Source organism: Daphnia pulicaria, chromosome 1 (assembly GCF_021234035.1).
Source record: "Daphnia pulicaria isolate SC F1-1A chromosome 1, SC_F0-13Bv2, whole genome shotgun sequence".
Lineage (NCBI taxonomy): Eukaryota > Metazoa > Arthropoda > Branchiopoda > Diplostraca > Daphniidae > Daphnia > Daphnia pulicaria.
Window position 1 is genome coordinate 22062260 of NC_060913.1, and position 16495 is coordinate 22078754.

At 42.2% G+C, this 16495-nt stretch overlaps 11 non-coding genes across 11 annotated transcripts; 2 read left to right on the forward strand and 9 right to left on the reverse strand.

Annotated features, from left to right (window-relative positions):
- Window positions 1-909: 909 nt before the first annotated feature.
- Window positions 910-982, reverse strand: Trnav-aac. Its single transcript has one exon. It is a non-coding gene; the product is annotated as a tRNA-Val (tRNA).
- A 97-nt stretch (window positions 983-1079) lies between these two features.
- Trnak-cuu lies at window positions 1080-1152 on the reverse strand. Its single transcript has one exon. It is a non-coding gene; the product is annotated as a tRNA-Lys (tRNA).
- Window positions 1153-1382: 230 nt separating this feature from the next.
- Window positions 1383-1455, reverse strand: Trnav-cac. Its single transcript has one exon. It is a non-coding gene; the product is annotated as a tRNA-Val (tRNA).
- A 105-nt stretch (window positions 1456-1560) lies between these two features.
- Trnan-guu lies at window positions 1561-1634 on the forward strand. The gene has a single exon. It is a non-coding gene; the product is annotated as a tRNA-Asn (tRNA).
- A 689-nt stretch (window positions 1635-2323) lies between these two features.
- Window positions 2324-2396, reverse strand: Trnak-cuu. Its single transcript has one exon. It is a non-coding gene; the product is annotated as a tRNA-Lys (tRNA).
- Window positions 2397-2626: 230 nt separating this feature from the next.
- On the reverse strand, window positions 2627-2699 carry Trnav-cac. The gene has a single exon. It is a non-coding gene; the product is annotated as a tRNA-Val (tRNA).
- Window positions 2700-8943: 6244 nt separating this feature from the next.
- Trnav-cac lies at window positions 8944-9016 on the reverse strand. The gene has a single exon. It is a non-coding gene; the product is annotated as a tRNA-Val (tRNA).
- A 105-nt stretch (window positions 9017-9121) lies between these two features.
- Window positions 9122-9195, forward strand: Trnan-guu. The gene has a single exon. It is a non-coding gene; the product is annotated as a tRNA-Asn (tRNA).
- A 515-nt stretch (window positions 9196-9710) lies between these two features.
- Trnav-aac lies at window positions 9711-9783 on the reverse strand. Its single transcript has one exon. It is a non-coding gene; the product is annotated as a tRNA-Val (tRNA).
- Window positions 9784-9880: 97 nt separating this feature from the next.
- On the reverse strand, window positions 9881-9953 carry Trnak-cuu. The gene has a single exon. It is a non-coding gene; the product is annotated as a tRNA-Lys (tRNA).
- Window positions 9954-10183: 230 nt separating this feature from the next.
- Trnav-cac lies at window positions 10184-10256 on the reverse strand. The gene has a single exon. It is a non-coding gene; the product is annotated as a tRNA-Val (tRNA).
- Window positions 10257-16495: the final 6239 nt, after the last annotated feature.

Sequence of the window (16495 nt, forward strand, 5' to 3'; positions counted from 1 at the left end):
GCCTCCTTCTTTCAAAAAATTCTCCCCAGATGTCACCTCCTAATCCTTAAATATTCTTTCTCAAAATTCTCCACAAATTTCGTCTTATCTTTATACAACATTGTTCTCTCATTACAATTATAATTTCTTGGATCCCCCCCAGATGTCGTATTGTTAAATTTTATATTTTTCACCAAAATCATTTGTCCTCTTTCAATTCCGTCTCGAAATTGGTTCTTTTTGTTTTTCTTTGTTATGTTTCTCCTTGGCCACAGCAAGTCACTTATGTCACAAATCACGTAAATGCCCCAAGTATCTGTAAAGCAATTTAAATTTTAATTGTGACAATAAATCGTTTAAATATAAAAAAAAAAAAAAAACCGGAAGGCTGGTGGTTCGATCCCACCCAGGGGCGCATGGTGAATGAATACTGTTGTTTTAATTCAATTTCTTCGCCTCATGACTCCTTTAACCAACTAAAGCGTCCAATGAAGAGCGCACACTCGCGATATGGCTTCTTTAACTGATGACTGTTAAATCTACTGAACATTTTCAGCGTAGGGTGCACGCTCATGATGTTCTTCCTCTGTCCGGAGCTACTGTTCCAGGTTCAGGTGTAATCTATATAGATTCCCCTCCGGTGTTTATGGAATTCTTCCCCATCCAGCCCAAGTTATTTCTCATTTCCCTAAAACAACAGTCATTGACGTTTGGCTACAGAAGAAGTCTCTTCGTGGTTATAGCACCTTTTTCAACAACCACAGTCATCATTGATTTCCCGCTTTCTGTTGACTTCCTCCGGATACAGCATTGCGAATATCTTCACATTGTCATAATGTAGATTTCATTTTCACAAGAAACATGAATGCTTGGCTTTTTCAAAAAACCAAAATGTGCTTTTTTGATAGTCTTTCTAAAAATACATTGTCCTGTTTCCACCCAGGATCGAACTGAGGACCTTCAGCGTGTTAGGCCGACGTGATAACCACTTCACTATGGAAACTACAATCCGCTTTAGAATTATTCTGGAATGATTACAAAATTCTAACGATCGTCTCCCAACTTCTAACTTTCATCTGCAATTATTTGCAAATATATGACGCCCAACGGGGGGCTCGAACCCCCGACCCTGAGATTAAGAGTCTCATGCTCTACAAACTGAGCTAGCCAGGCTCACCATTGCGCTCTATTCCAATGTAATGAACCAAGTCTTATTGGCGACATATTTTCCTTTCCAGGAACCGTGAGATAACTTTTACTATGATTGGTTGGTTGTCTGTGTGTAGTTTCCAGATGTCTACTTGTTCTAGTCTAGTTGTCATTAAGATAAGATACATTACAAGTTATTAATTCCATTTCATTTCCTTTTCTCCTACGATTAATTTTTCCTAATGTTATACTGATGCTTCCACTCAGGATCGAACTGAGGACCTTCAGCGTGTGAAGCCGACGTGATAACCTCTACACTATGGAAGCCCCACAATGTTTCTGCAACATTTTATTAGTGTTGGCCACACTAAAAAAATGTAATGTTTGGTTTGCTTGTTGAACTTGACGAGTGTGTCGTTAACCAATCAGCATGCCTCTGTGGCGCAATTGGCTAGCGCGTTCGGCTGTTAACCGGAAGGCTGGTGGTTCGATCCCACCCAGGGGCGCATGGTGAATGAATACTGTTGTTTTTAATTCAATTTCTTCGCCTCATGACTCCTTTAACCAACTAAAGCGTCCAATGAAGAGCGCACACTCGCGATATGGCTTCTTTAACTGATGACTGTTAAATCTACTGAACATTTGCAGCGTAGGGTGCACGCTCATGATGTTCTTCCTCTGTCCGGAGCTACTGTTCCAGGTTCAGGTGTAATCTATATAGATTCCCCTCCGGTGTTTATGGAATTCTTCTCCATCCAGCGCAAGTCATTTCTCAATTCCCTAAAACAACAGTCATCATTGACGTTTGGCTACAGAAGAAGTCTCTTCGGGGTTATAGCACCTTTTTCAACAACCACAGTCATCATTGATTTCCCGCTTTCTGTTGACTTCCTCCGGATACAGCATTGCGAATATCTTCACATTGTCATAATGTAGATTTCATTTTCACAAGAAACATGAATGCTTGGCTTTTTCAAAAAACCAAAATGTGCTTTTTTGATAGTCTTTCTAAAAATACATTGTCCTGTTTCCACCCAGGATCAAACTGAAGACCTTCAGCGTGTTAGGCCGACGTGATAACCACTACACTATGGAAACTACAATCCGCTATAGAATTATTCTGGAATGATTACAAAATTCTAACGATCGTCTCCCAACTTCTAACTTTCATCTGCAATTATTGGCAAATATATGACGCCCAACGCGGGGCTCGAACCCCCGACCCTGAGATTAAGAGTCTCATGCTCTACCGACTGAGCTAGCCAGGCTTACCATTGCGCTCTATTCCAATGTAATGAACCAAGTCTTATTGACGACATTTTTTCCTTTCCAGGAACCGTGAGATAACTTTTACTATGATTGGTTGGTTGCCTGTGTGTAGTTTCCAGATGTCTACTTGTTCTAGTCTAGTTGTCATTAAGATAAGATACATTACAAGTTATTAATTCCATTTCATTTCCTTTTCTCCTACGATTATTTTTTCCTAACGTTATACTGATGCTTCCACTCAGGATCGAACTGAGGACCTTCAGCGTGTGAAGCCGACGTGATAACCTCTACACTATGGAAGCCCCACAATGTTTCTGCAACATTTTATTAGTGTTGGCCACACTAAAAAAATGTAATGTTTGGTTTGCTTGTTGAACTTGACGAGTGTGTCGTTAACCAATCAGCATGCCTCTGTGACGCAATTGGCTAGCGCGTTCGGTTGTGACTAGACGTGTCTAAATGATCTACCAAGTGTGACATCTTGCTGTGAGTCAAAAATCTATTTGTTCTTTTTTTTGTTCTCTTTATTGTATTGTTGCTTGTCTTTCGTGTTTCTCTTATTGTTTGTTAAGCGCCATTTTGCTTTTTGTTCCATTTTTTTTGTATTGTTTCTTTTTCCGTCTCCTTGCCCCTTTATTGTGGGTAAAATGGGAACGGAATCCCCAGACGTCTGGCCACGTACTGCCGAAATCTCTTTTGGTAATACTGAAGTGACCAGGCATGAATTCTACGAATGTTTCGAGCAGGGTAGTAACGAATCTGATTGCATCTTTGATGCAGTTTGTCGCCTACCAGGACGAGCTTTTTGTGTTTTCCGAATTGGGTTCAAGACCGTCAAAGACCACATTGAATTCTTGGATAAATTTAGTGCTAAAGAGTCTGTTGTTATTAGTGGCAAAGAGGTCCGAATTAGAGTTAGAGATAGGTCAGTTAACCTTGTACGCGTTAGAATTCAACATTTCAAATTCGATGATGACCTTAGCCTGCTCAACAAGAGATTGCGTGAGTATGGAGTGATTTCTCGGATTTTTTGGGACAGGTACCAGGATAGGTCGCTTCCAAGGTGGAACGGGATAAAGACTGGAGTTGTCAATGTGGATATGGAAATCCACAAGAGCATCCCGTCTTATATCACCTTTGGAAGCTACAAGGAACCAATAATGGTGTCTTATGCAGGGCAAATGCAGACATGCCGCATGTGTGATTCTCCCACACATGTTTTAGCTAATTGCCCCAAGCAACCCCGTAGTTTAACCACTCCCAGCACCATTTCAAAAGGCCCAATTGGAACACGTAGCTATAGTAGTGTACTAACAAATCGTGGGCCAGTTAGGACAACTGCTAGGAAGCCCCAGGAGACAGAACCGATTGGTGGCGGGCAAATGCCAATTGCTCCAACTGTTGACGCTGATTCATTCCCTGAGTTAGCCCAGAGGCCAACGACGTCGACTGTTGTAGTTCTTGATGGAGCTCCAGAAGATCCAATTTCGAAACCCGATGGAACTGAAACTTCTTCTAACACCGATTCTGACGCTGAAGACACTAACTGTGTAGGTTCGTCTGTTGCGTCCAAATCGGTTAAGAAAAAGAAAATTAAACATACGAGAGAATTCCGTGACCACCAAAAACAATCAAAAAAGAGGAGTCGTACTGCCTCTTCCTTTGGCTCGGGCGAGGTAGCTGAGGAAATTGTATCTGGTGTAGCTCAGTTGGTTGAACTCGGGTCTCCGACTCGAGAGGTTCCAGTTTCGATACCGGTTGTGGACATTAATTCTTTTCCCCCCCTTTCTGGGGGGAACGATGTTCCATTCGCTCCAAACGCACCTGGAGTACCATCTATTCCATCCACGATAGATCAGATGGATAACGAGGAGGTTGAAGAGATGGATGCAACCGAGGTGGTTTCGATTTCAAATCCTGATGAAGACATTTCTTTTTCTGGTGGGAGTATTCAGCCAGGACAACGCCCACTTGATAGCCAGGAGGCTAGTCATGTGAGTGAGACTCAGGAGTCCTTGGGCGTCCCCCTCGGCACTCCATCAACCCCCATAGAAGACAAAACTCTCAAAGCAATGGAGGCCGTTAGAAGGAAAAAAACCCACGATAACAAGACCCAACCCTCTAAACCCAAATTTAAATATTAATCATGACTAACATCGCGACCTATAATATCAACCGAATATCGTCACCTGACAAACTTAAAATAATACTCAATTTCTTTTTACATCATAAACTTGATATTATATGTTTGCAAGAAGTAGTATTTCACTCTAGCACCGTATTTACTAAACATTACCAGATGCACACAAATCTCGGTCCTAGACAACATGGGACAGCCATCCTAGTACGACACGGGCTGAGCGCCAAAAACATTTTGTTTGAACCGGAGGGGAGGCTGATAGCCATGGAAGTAAATTGTCTTGCTTTCGTGTGTATTTACGCCCCATCTGGTGACCAAAATAAAAGTTATAGAGATTCTTTCCTCCGGCAAACTATTCCGGCTTATGTTGCCCAGTATAAGGCACCAGCAATTATATTGGGAGATTTTAATGCCGTTGACGAGATCGATGACCGTAAAAGTAGCAACACAACACCACCTAAAATTAGACTAGCATTACTAGAACCCCTCCGAGATTTAGTAAAAGCTCTTTCATTAACAGATGTCTGGAGAGAAATTCGGAAAAATGAACCTTGTTGGACGTACAATTGTGCGGCTAGCCAGGCTAGATTAGACCGAATTTATTGCCACCATCACGTAAAATTTTCTGATATCCATTTGCACGACTTACCACTCGGGGATCACAGACCAATCGTAGGGTATATAAACAGCACCACCCATCCTAGTGTAGTGAGGAACAAGTCAAGGAATTTATGGAAACTTAACTCATCAATTCTTGAGGAAGAAGAATATATAAACTTGGTGCATGTCTTTATTGAAGAAATGTCCCAACACCCATCCCGTATTGAAAACGTAGACCATTGGTGGGAGATTATTTTCAAACCTAGCCTCAGGCGATTATCAATTAACTATTGTAAAAAGAGAATCTGTGATCAGAGAGTCAAAAGGAAATTACTCCAACATCAACTAAAAGAAACCGTGAACAATGTAAATTTCAATCATGCGCGTTACATGGAGTTGAAACGTGAGTTTCTAGCCTGGGAGCGAGAAGCATTGAGGGGATTTGCAATACGTTCACGCGTTCAAAGTATAGCCGAAGAAGAGCCATCTACCTTTCATATGAACAAGTCAACGAGCAATTTCCAGAAGTCTCTGATCACTCAGCTCAAAACTAATGATAACTGTAAAATTACCCAACCTGAGCAGATTAATCAAGAAATAATTGAACACTTTAGTAGAATTTTTCAGAACCAGCCCTCCCCAAATACCCAATTAGCTGGAAAATTTCTAGAAGGGATTAGAGGTGCACTTACCCGTATAAAACCCACTAAAAACGATTCGGGTGTATCGGTGGTAGCTCAGTCGTTAAACGCTCAAGCGTTGAATCGAGGAGTACTAGGTTCGATCCCGGAGAGTGGCAACTTTCTTGTAGATCCGTTCACAGTAGATGAAATTAACATCGCCCTTAAGGCAACTAAAAAGAACAAGGCTCCGGGTACAGATGGCATTCCTTTTGAGTTTTATATAAAATTTTGGGATGTTATTGGTGTTCATTTTCTGGAAATGATGAATTGCGTCCTCGAAAAAAGAAAACTCCAGCCGTCGCAGGGAAGGGCAGCTATAAGATTAGTCCCAAAAATCCCATCACCGAGTAAAATCACCGATTACCGACCAATCTCTTTGTTAAATACCGATTATAAGTTAATCGCGTCAGTATTGGCTTTTCGTCTGAGAAAATCTCTTCAAAACTCTTTAGACTCACATCAAAAAGGTGGTGTACCCGGCCGCTATATCTTTGACAGCTTGTGTTTAATCCGAGATGTCATTGATAATACAGGTCGTAAATCAAAAGAGGTATCTTCTCTCAAACCGGCCGCCATTCTCGCGTACGATTTAGAGAAAGCATATGACCTTGTCAATCGAGACGTTCTGTGGGAAGTAATGACAGCCATGGGCTATCCCCCCCTCTTTGTTGATTGGTTGAAAACGCTGTACAGTATAACTGAACTATGCCCATTGAACGGTAATGACATAGTCGGTACTGTGGACAATGCACAATCCGTGCGACAGGGGTGCCCTCTGTCAGTCCATCTGTTTTCCCTCTATATTGAACCGCTTTTAGTTTGCTTGTCTAGGGGTATTGACGGAATTGAACACTACGGAAAACGCATCAAAGTTCGTGCATATGTAGATGATCTAGTAGTTTTTGTCTCATCAATGAAAGATGTACGTCGTGCATGCGAGATTATTCTAGAATTTTGTGCCTGGACAAATGCACGTATCAACAAGGAGAAGACAAAATTACTTGGTCTATGCACTTGGACCTTAAATCAATGTCCACAGGCCATAGAAGCGCAGACGGTAGCGGCGTCGGCTGGGATTCCTGAGGTTAGGAGTTCGATCCCACGTAGAAGCAATTTCAATCAAACTCATCCTAAACGTTCTTGGCCATATGATTGGATAACTCAAGTAGACAATTTGAAAATTCTTGGAATTACTTTTTCTTCTGAAATAAAAACAACAGTAAGAGACAATTGGCAAAGACAGTTCAACATCATACAAAATATTCTTATCACAAACACACACCGTCATTTCACTTTTTATGGTCGCGTCCTATTCATCAAACAACATGTCTTATCACAACTTGTTCATATAGCTCATGTACTCCCTTGCAACAAAACACAAGCCCTTCTCCTCCAACAGAAATGCAACAAATTTCTTTGGGCACAACGAAGAGAGCACCCACCCCTAAATGTTTTGATCCGCCCCCGACTCCAAGGTGGACTTGGAGTCACCTTACTTTTTCAATTCTTCCAATCCCTTTTCACCCGTCAAATCTTTAAATCCTTAATCCATCCCGAGGCTTTTGAGAGAGCTGCAGCCGTTTATTGGTTGGGTCCACACCTCAAGAATCTCCTTCAACAAATCATCCAGCCCAGATTTAATGCAACCCATTCATCACATCCATACTTCACCACCGCACTTTCAACCATCACCGATCTACTTAAAGCTGGCATCTTCACATCGTCAACCGTATCCAATCACCGCGCCATCTACAATCACCTGATCGCTTACCTTGGGCAACAAGGGAGAACCGAAGTTGCGAAACCAGACCTCGACTGGGCTTCCATCTGGCGTTGGGTGGCCAAAATGAAAAGAAGAAACGCTGAACTGGTCTGGGATTTCAACCATAATCAGCTCCCTACCAAAATGCGCCTCACAAGCCTCAGACTTTCTAGAAATGACCAATGTCCTCTATGCAATGGCGGCCAAGAAACTGATGACCATCTTATGTTACTCTGTTCTGAGAAAGTCCACATCAGTTGATGGCTTCGAATTCAACTAACGAAACTTGGATGTCAAAAACCACTCAAATCAACAATAAATGGAGACATTGGAAATGGCCCCAATAAAGAGAAAATACTGGCCCTCATCCAATCCTACATCATCACCGTCTGGACCGCCCGCAGCCAAAACCTCACCCCAGCCATAAACGAAATACAGTCTCTCTGGTCAAGCCTCCTTTTTTCAAAAAATTCTCCCCAGATGTCACCTCCTAATCCTTAAATATTCTTTCTCAAAATTCTCCACAAATTTCGTCTTATCTTTATACAACATTGTTCTCTCACTACAATTATAATTTCCCTTTATAATCCCCCCCAGATGTCGTATTGTTAAATTTTATATTTTTCACCAAAATCATTTGTCCTCTTTCAATTCCGTCTCGAAATTGGTTCTTTTTGTTTTTCTTTGTTATGTTTCTCCTTGGCCACAGCAAGTCACTTATGTCACAAATCACGTAAATGCCCCAAGTATCTGTAAAGCAATTTAAATTTTAATTGTGACAATAAATCGTTTAAATATAAAAAAAAAAAAACGGAAGGCTGGTGGTTCGATCCCACCCAGGGGCGCATGGTGAATGAATACTGTTGTTTTTAATTCAATTTCTTCGCCTCATGACTCCTTTAACCAACTAAAGCGTCCAATGAAGAGCGCACACTCGCGATATGGCTTCTTTAACTGATGACTGTTAAATCTACTGAACATTTGCAGCGTAGGGTGCACGCTCATGATGTTCTTCTTCTGTCCGGAGCTACTGTTCCAGGTTCAGGTGTAATCTATATAGATTCCCCTCCGGTGTTTATGGAATTCTTCCCCATCCAGCGCAAGTCATTTCTCATTTCCCTAAAACAACAGTCATTGACGTTTGGCTACAGAAGAAGTCTCTTCGGGGTTATAGCACCTTTTTCAACAACCACAGTCATCATTGATTTCCCGCTTTCTGTTGACTTCCTCCGGATACAGCATTGCGAATATCTTCACATTGTCATAATGTAGATTTCATTTTCACAAGAAACATGAATGCTTGGCTTTTTCAAAAAACCAAAATGTGCTTTTTTGATAGTCTTTCTAAAAATACATTGTCCTGTTTCCACCCAGGATCGAACTGAGGACCTTCAGCGTGTGAAGCCGACGTGATAACCTCTACACTATGGAAGCCCCACAATGTTTCTGCAACATTTTATTACCGTTGGCCACACTAAAAAAATGTAATGTTTGGTTTGCCTGTTGAACTTGACGAGTGTGTCGTTAACCAACTAACATGCCTCTGTGGCGCAATTGGCTAGCGCGTTCGGCTGTTAACCGGAAGGCTGGTGGTTCGATCCCACCCAGGGGCGCATGGTGAATGAATACTGTTGTTTTAATTCAATTTCTTCGCCTCATGACTCCTTTAACCAACTAAAGCGTCCAATGAAGAGCGCACACTCGCGATATGGCTTTTTTAACTGATAACTGTTAAATCTACTGAACATTTGCAGCGTAGGGTGCACGCTCATGATGTTCTTCCACTGTTCGGAGCTACTGTTCCAGGTTCAGGTGTAATCTATATAGATTCCCCTCCGGTGTTTATGGAATTCTTCCCCATCCAGAGCGAGTCATTTCTCATTTCCCTAAAACAACAGTCATTGACGTTTGGCTACAGAAGAAGTCTCTTCGGGGTTATAGCACCTTTCTCAACAACCACAGTCATCATTGATTTCCCGCTTTCTGTTGACTTCCTCCGGATACAGCATTGCGAATATCTTCACATTGTCATAATGTAGATTTCATTTTCACAAGAAACATGAATGCTTGGCTTTTTCAAAAAACCAAAATGTGCTTTTTTGATAGTCTTTCTAAAAATACATTGTCCTGGTTCCACCCAGGATCGAACTGAGGACCTTCAGCGTGTTAGGCCGACGTGATAACCACTACACTATGGAAACTACAATCCGCTATAGAATTATTCTGGAATGATTACAAAATTCTAACGATCGTCTCCCAACTTCTAACTTTCATCTGCAATTATTTGCAAATATATGACGCCCAACGGGGGGCTTGAACCCCCGACCCTGAGATTAAGAGTCTCATGCTCTACCGACTGAGCTAGCCAGGCTTACCATTGCGCTCTATTACAATGTAATAAACCAAGTCTTATTGACGACATTTTTTCCTTTCCAGGAACCGTGAGATAACTTTTACTATGATTGGTTGGTTGTCTGTGTGTAGTTTCCAGATGTCTACTTGTTCTAGTCTAGTTGTCATTAAGATAAGATACATTACAAGTTATTAATTCCATTTCATTTCCTTTTCTCCTACGATTATTTTTTCCTAACGTTATACTGATGCTTCCACTCAGGATCGAACTGAGGACCTTCAGCGTGTGAAGCCGACGTGATAACCTCTACACTATGGAAGCCCCACAATGTTTCTGCAACATTTTATTAGTGTTGGCCACACTAAAAAAATGTAATGTTTGGTTTGCCTGTTGAACTTGACGAGTGTGTCGTTAACCAATCAGCATGCCTCTGTGGCGCAATTGGCTAGCGCGTTCGGCTGTGACTAGACGTGTCTAACTGATCTCCCAAGTGTGACATCTTGCTGTGAGTCAAAAAACTATTTGTTCTTTTTTTGTTTCTCTTTTGTTGTATTGTTGCTTGTGTGTCCTGTTTCCCTTGTTGTTTGTTGAGCGCCATTTTAGTTTTGTTCCCTCTTTTTGCATTTTTCTCCCCGTCCTTTTGCCCCTGTTATTGTGGGTAAAATGGGATCGGAATCCCCAGACGTCTGGCCACGTACTGCCGAAATCTCTTTTGGTAATACTGAAGTGACCAGGCATGAGTTCTACGAATGTTTCGAGCACGACAGTAATGAATCTGATAGCATCTTGATGCAGTTTCTCGCCTACCAGGACGAGCTATTTGCGTTTTCCGAATTGGGTTCAAGACCGTCAATGACCATATTGAATTTTTGAATAAATTTAGTGCTAAAGAATCAGTAGTCATTAGTGGCAAGGAGGTCAAAATTAGAGTGAGAGATAGGTCAACATTTCAAATTCGATGATGACCTAAGCCTGCTAAACAAGAGATTGCGTGAGTATGGAGTGATTTCTCGGATTTTTTGGGACACGTATCAGGATAGATCGCTCCCAAGGTGGAACGGGATAAAGACTGGAATTGTCAACGTGGATATGGAAATCCACAAGAGCATTCCGTCTTATATCACCTTTGGAAGCTACAAGGAACCAATAATGGTGTCTTATGCAGGGCAAATGCAGACATGCCGTATTTGTGATTCTCCCACCCATGTTTTAGCTAATTGCCCCAAGCAACCCCGTAGTTTAACCACTCCCAGCACCATTTCAAAAGGCCCCATTGGAACACGTAGCTATAGTAGTGTACTAACAAATCGTGGGCCAGTTAGGACAACTGCTAGGAAGCCCCAGGAGACAGAACCGATTGGTGGCGGGCAAATGCCAATTGCTCCAACTGTTGACGCTGATTCATTCCCTGAGTTAGCCCAGAGGCCAACGACGTCGACTGTGGTCGTTCTTGATGGAGCTCCAGAAGATCCAATTTCGAAACCCGATGGAACTGAAACTTCTTCTAACACCGATTCTGACGCTGAAGACACTAACTGTGTAGGTTCGTCTGTTGCGTCCAAATTGGTCAAGAAAAAGAAAATGAAACAGACGAGGGAATTCCGTGACCAACAAAAACAATCAAAAAAGAGGAGTCGTACTGCCTCTTCCTCTGGCTCGGGCGAGGTAGCTGAGGAAATTGTATCTGGTGTAGCTCAGTTGGTTGAACGCGGGTCTCCGACTCGAGAGGTTCCAGTTTCGATACCGGTTGTGGACATTAATTCTTTTCCCGCCCTTTCTGGGGGGAACGATGTTCCACCCGCTCCAAACGCACCTGGAGTACCATCTATTCCGTCCACGATAGATCAGATGGATAACGAGGAGGTTGAAGAGATGGATGCAACCGAGGTGGTTTCGATTTCAAATCCTGATGAAGACATTTCTTTTTCTGGTGGGAGTATTCAGCCAGGACAACGCCCACTTGATAGCCAGGAGGCTAGTCATGTGAGTGAGACTCAGGAGTCCTTGGGCGTCCCCCTTGGCACTCCATCAACCCCCATAGAAGATAAAACTCTCAAAGCAATGGAGGCCGTTAGAAGGAAAAAAACCCACGATAACAAGACCCAACCCTCTAAACCCAAATTTAAATATTAATCATGACTAACATCGCGACATATAATATCAACCGAATATCGTCACCTGACAAACTTCAAATAATACTCAATTTCTTTTTACATAATAAACTTGATATTATATGTTTGCAAGAAGTAGTATTTCACTCTAGCACCGTATTTACTAAACATTACCAGATGCACACAAATCTCGGTCCTAGACAACATGGGACAGCCATCCTAGTACGACACGGGCTGAGCGCCAAAAACATTTTGTTTGAACCGGAGGGGAGGCTGATAGCCATGGAAGTAAAGGGTCTTGCTTTCGTGTGTATTTACGCCCCATCTGGTGACCAAAATAAAAGTTATAGAGATTCTTTCCTCCGGCAAACTATTCCGGCTTATGTTGCCCAGTATAAGGCACCAGCAATTATATTGGGAGATTTTAATGCCGTTGACGAGATCGATGACCGTAAAAGTAGCAACACAACACCACCTAAAATTAGACTAGCATTACTAGAACCCCTCCGAGATTTAGTAAAAGCCCTTTCATTAACAGATGTCTGGAGAGAAATTCGGAAAAATGAACCTTGTTGGACGTACAATTGTGCGGCTAGCCAGGCTAGATTAGACCGAATTTATTGCCACCATCACGTAAAATTTTCTGATATCCATTTGCACGACTTACCACTCGGGGATCACAGACCAATCGTAGGGTATATAAACAGCACCACCCATCCTAGTGTAGTGAGGAACAAGTCAAGGAATTTATGGAAACTTAACTCATCAATTCTTGAGGAAGAAGAATATATAAACTTGGTGCATGTCTTTATTGAAGAAATGTCCCAACACCCATCCCGTATTGAAAACGTAGACCATTGGTGGGAGATTATTTTCAAACCTAGCCTCAGGCGATTATCAATTAACTATTGTAAAAAGAGAATCTGTGATCAGAGAGTCAAAAGGAAATTACTCCAACATCAACTAAAAGAAACCGTGAACAATGTAAATTTCAATCATGCGCGTTACATGGAGTTGAAACGTGAGTTTCTAGCCTGGGAGCGAGAAGCATTGAGGGGATTTGCAATACGTTCACGCGTTCAAAGTATAGCCGAAGAAGAGCCATCTACCTTTCATATGAACAAGTCAACGAGCAATTTCCAGAAGTCTCTGATCACTCAGCTCAAAACTAATGATAACTGTAAAATTACCCAACCTGAGCAGATTAATCAAGAAATAATTGAACACTTTAGTAGAATTTTTCAGAACCAGCCCTCCCCAAATACCCAATTAGCTGGAAAATTTCTAGAAGGGATTAGAGGTGCACTTACCCGTACAAAACCCACTAAAAACGATTCGGGTGTATCGGTGGTAGCTCAGTCGTTAAACGCTCAAGCGTTGAATCGAGGAGTACTAGGTTCGATCCCGGAGAGTGGCAACTTTCTTGTAGATCCGTTCACAGTAGATGAAATTAACATCGCCCTTAAGGCAACTAAAAAGAACAAGGCCCCGGGTACAGATGGCATTCCTTTTGAGTTTTATATAAAATTTTGGGATGTTATTGGTGTTCATTTTCTGGAAATGATGAATTGCGTCCTCGAAAAAAGAAAACTCCAGCCGTCGCAGGGAAGGGCAGCTATAAGATTAGTCCCAAAAATCCCATCACCGAGTAAAATCACCGATTACCGACCAATCTCTTTGTTAAATACCGATTATAAGTTAATCGCGTCAGTATTGGCTTTTCGTCTGAGAAAATCTCTTCAAAACTCTTTAGACTCACATCAAAAAGGTGGTGTACCCGGCCGCTATATCTTTGACAGCTTGTGTTTAATCCGAGATGTCATTGATAATACAGGTCGTAAATCAAAAGAGGTATCTTCTCTCAAACCGGCCGCCATTCTCGCGTACGATTTAGAGAAAGCATATGACCTTGTCAATCGAGACGTTCTGTGGGAAGTAATGACAGCCATGGGCTATCCCCCCCTCTTTGTTGATTGGTTGAAAACGCTGTACAGTATAACTGAACTATGCCCATTGAACGGTAATGACATAGTCGGTACTGTGGACAATGCACAATCCGTGCGACAGGGGTGCCCTCTGTCAGTCCATCTGTTTTCCCTCTATATTGAACCGCTTTTAGTTTGCTTGTCTAGGGGTATTGACGGAATTGAACACTACGGAAAACGCATCAAAGTTCGTGCATATGTAGATGATCTAGTAGTTTTTGTCTCATCAATGAAAGATGTACGTCGTGCATGCGAGATTATTCTAGAATTTTGTGCCTGGACAAATGCACGTATTAACAAGGGGAAGACAAAATTACTTGGTCTAAGCACTTGGACCTTAAATCAATGTCCACAGGTCGTAGTGGCGCAGACGGTAGCGGCGTCGGCTGGGATTCCTGAGGTTAGGAGTTCGATCCCACGTAGAAGCAATTTAAATCAAACTCATCCTAAACGTACTTGGCCACATGATTGGATAACTCAAGTAGACAACTTGAAAATTCTTGGAATTACTTTTTCTTCTGAAATAAAAACAACAGTAAGAGACAATTGGCAAAGACAGTACAACATCATACAAAATATTCTTATCACAAACACACAACGTCATTTCACTTTTTATGGTCGCGCCCTATTCATCAAACAACATGTCTTATCACAACTTGTTCATATAGCTCATGTACTCCCTTGCAACAAAACCCAAGCCCTTCTCCTCCAACAAAAATGCAACAAATTTCTTTGGGCACAAAGAAGAGAGCACCCACCCCTAAATGTTTTGATCCGCCCCCGACTCCAAGGTGGACTTGGAGTCACCTTACTTTTTCAATTCTTCCAATCCCTTTTCACCCGTCAAATCTTTAAATCTTTAATCCATCCCGAGGCTATTGAGAGAGCTGCAGCCGTTTATTGGTTGGGTCCACACCTCAAGAATCTCCTTCAACAAATCACCCAGCCCAGATTTAATGCAACCCATTCATCACATCCATACTTCACCACCGCACTTTCAACCATCACCGATCTACTTAAAGCTGGCATCTTCACATCGTCAACCGTATCCAATCACCGCGCCACCTACAATAACATGATCGCTAACCTTGGGCAACCAGGGAGAACCGAAGTTGCGAAACCAGACCTCGACTGGGCTTCCATCTGGCGTTGGGTGGCCAAAATGAAAGGAAGAAACGCTGAACTGGTCTGGGATTTCAACCATAATCAGCTCCCTACGAAAATGCGCCTCACAAGCCTCAGACTTTCTAGAAATGACCAATGTCCTCTATGCAATGGCGACCAAGAAACTGACGACCATCTTATGTTACTATGTTCTGAGAAAGTTCACATAAGTTTATGGCTCCGAATTCAACTAACAATAATAATAATAATGTGCGAGACGTCTAAAAGGCGACGTTTGGCAACGCATCAGCGCGCATTAGAAACAATGAAGTGTCCATTCCTCTTATATTTTCGTTGTCTTCTTTTTGTGCTTTTTATGTTTAATTCTTCACTTCTGTCTCACAGTTCTGTTGAGACGTACGTCAAATCTCTACACCTTTCGAACGGGTCGGCTGGCATCCGGCCCTCTCTCTCTTTCGACTTGTCCCTTTGTTAGATACGGGCCGGCGTGGCACCCGACTCCCTGTCAGTCAAGTCCCTTGTAAACTGTCTTATATCTTTAAACTGTGGCAAAACTAGGAATACAGTATCGACGTGTGTTCCCTTTAAAACCCGTGTTCAGTAAGCTCTTTGTCTTAGCTTAAACTTAATCATTCGATGCAGCGACGGCAGGGAGCCCTGACACATTTGGTGCATCGACCTTGCGTTTCGAATCCTAGAAAAAGGTAAAATCAGTTCGTACAAAAGTCTTGCGTATTTAGTGCCCTGAACTTGCGTTTAGAACCAACTAAAATCAGTCGTAGAGCAAGTCGTGCATATTCGTTGCATCGACCTTGCGTTTCGAATCTTAAAAAGTAAACTCATTTCTTACGATGGTCTTGCACATCATTGCACTGACCTTGCGTTTCGAATCCTAGAAAAAATCACCTAAAAAATTTCGCGAAAAGTCTTGCACATCGTGTGCATCGACATTTCGCTCTCAAATCGCAAAAAACCACGCTTCATGTAAAGACCTCACGCATTTGGTAAATACCTTGCTTCTTAAAAAAAAAAATTATTGTCTATTCATGTAAAGCACTTGCGATTTTAACTAAACTAGATCACAGGGAAACGTCCTCGCGTTAGTCCCGCAAGATTACAGGGAGTTGACCTAGCGTGCGATCCCGTAGCAAAACCAGTAAAAACCAAGCTGCGGCATCCGCCTTTGCGATAGATCCCCCAAAAGACGGATTACTCGTTGTAGTCCTTCCCTCCGATCCTTTGAAAATGGCTGACGACCAAGCGCGCGGCGTCACTCAGCGTCAAAGTTATCCACTTGTATCTTTGACATCCCAATAGGTAAAAAAGTATTCCTTGGGAA